This window comes from Myotis brandtii, unplaced genomic scaffold (genome assembly GCF_000412655.1).
Source record: "Myotis brandtii unplaced genomic scaffold, ASM41265v1 scaffold64, whole genome shotgun sequence".
Lineage (NCBI taxonomy): Eukaryota > Metazoa > Chordata > Mammalia > Chiroptera > Vespertilionidae > Myotis > Myotis brandtii.
Window position 1 is genome coordinate 2,971,201 of NW_005370460.1, and position 1,959 is coordinate 2,973,159.

A 1,959-nucleotide genomic window follows, 5' to 3' on the forward strand; every position below is an offset into this window, starting at 1 on the left:
GGAAGAAAACACACACACTCCACTTGGTGGACTTCAACTTATTACCATGAATCTCAAAAGCATGCCTTACATTAGCTAAACATCCAACTGCCTTTTCCTAACTGTGGAGTTCCCCTTCCCCTGGCTGAACACTAAGTCACACCTTTGTTTCTTCCCTCCAGGCTCTGCCCCTCCCCGCTGACCACTGTTTCAGAGACGCCATTGGGAAAAGCGGTCATTTCCATTGTCCCTCCCTCAGCAGCTGAGATGGAGCGGACACCCGGCTCCACCGAAGGCCCATCTCTCCTCTGAGCTTCGTGTCCATCCCCCCTGCTGCCTGGGCACTGGCTGCTGGAGCAGGTGGGGCAGGAGGGGACTCAGTCTCCATCCTCTGGTCTCCAGCTGCTGATGGAGGCCACAGCCAACAGAAGCCAAAGGGAAGGGAGCTGAGCAGGGCCCGGGCAGAGAAGAGCGAACACGGTCTGGGAGGGACTTGGTCTGGGAGGGACATGGCCTGGGAGGGACATGACCTGGGAGGGACATGTGTCTGGGAGGGACTTGGTCTGGGGACATGGTCTGGGAGGGACATGGTCTGGGAGGGACATGGCCTGGGAGGACATGGCCTGGGAGGGACATGGTCTGGGAGGACATGGCCTGGGAGGGACATGGTCTGGGAGGACATGGCCTGGGAGGGACATGGTCTGGGAGGACATGGCCTGGGAGGGACATGGTCTGGGAGGACATGGCCTGGGAGGGACATGGTCTGGGAGGACATGGCCTGGGAGGGACATGGTCTGGGAGGACATGGCCTGGGAGGGACATGGTCTGGGAGGACATGGCCTGGGAGGGACATGGTCTGGGAGGACATGGCCTGGGAGGGACATGGTCTGGGAGGACATGGCCTGGGGGACTTGGTCTGGGAGGGACATGTGTCTGGGAGGGACATGGCCTGGGAGGACATGGCCTGGGAGGGACATGGTCTGGGAGGACATGGCCTGGGAGGGAGGCCTTCAGAGGCGAGTGCTGGCTTCACGGGAGCCGACTGCCACGGGGAGAGGGAACCGCATGTGGGAACGTCGCTACCGGGATGTTCCACCTTCAGCCTCGCCTTCGTGTTCAGAGTGTACTTTCCACGCAGCGTGGGTGCACAGAGGTGAGCCAGCCGCCCCGAGGCCCCTGGGCTCCCCTGCCGAGCAGAGTTTGGGGTCCTGGACAGGCCAGCGGCCGAGAGGAGAACGCAAACAGCTTCCCCACGTGCCCGGCTCCTGTCGCTCATCCTAAAGCCACCCTGTCCCTCTGTCTTCCTCTTCTCTCTCCTTTGGAAAGCGAGCTTGGTTGTTGACTAATTATACGCCTGTCGCCTGCACTGCGTGGTCTCCCTGGAGACGCGCGACTTCGCCTGCTGACAGCCGTCAGCCCGCTTCCCCTCAACCACATTGACACCCAGGGTGGTGGGAGAAAGAGCCCGTCGGGAAGGAGTTGTCACAGGAGGCAGACACCTGCGACTAAGGGAGTTTGGATCCGCGTGGTGCGCCCGGGACCCCGTGTCCGCTGCCCCACCAGCAGCCTCGATGACGACAGAAGCCCAGACGGCAGCAACTGCCCTGTGGGATGACCCAGGAGCCTCCGCTCAGGCAGGGGGACTGTTTTCATTCATTTTACAAACATTTTGGGGGCTTGGGTGACAGCCACTGTGCTGGCTACTGGGCATGTAAAGATGAAAATATCACCGTCCCACCCAGGAGGTGGCCACGCTCTGCTGGGCGAGAGGAGCTGAGGGCGACCTGGCCGGGTCTGGAGGCTCAGAGCAGTGGTGGATGTTCCCAGGGCAGGCCCGCGGGACGCCAGGGGTCCTCCGCCCAAGGAGGGCCAGGGTACCGGGTAGAGTCCGCTCTTTGGGACCTCCGGCTTCATTGATTTATTTACTTAATCCTCACCTGAGGATATTTTTTCCATTGATTTTTAGAAAGAGTGGAAGGG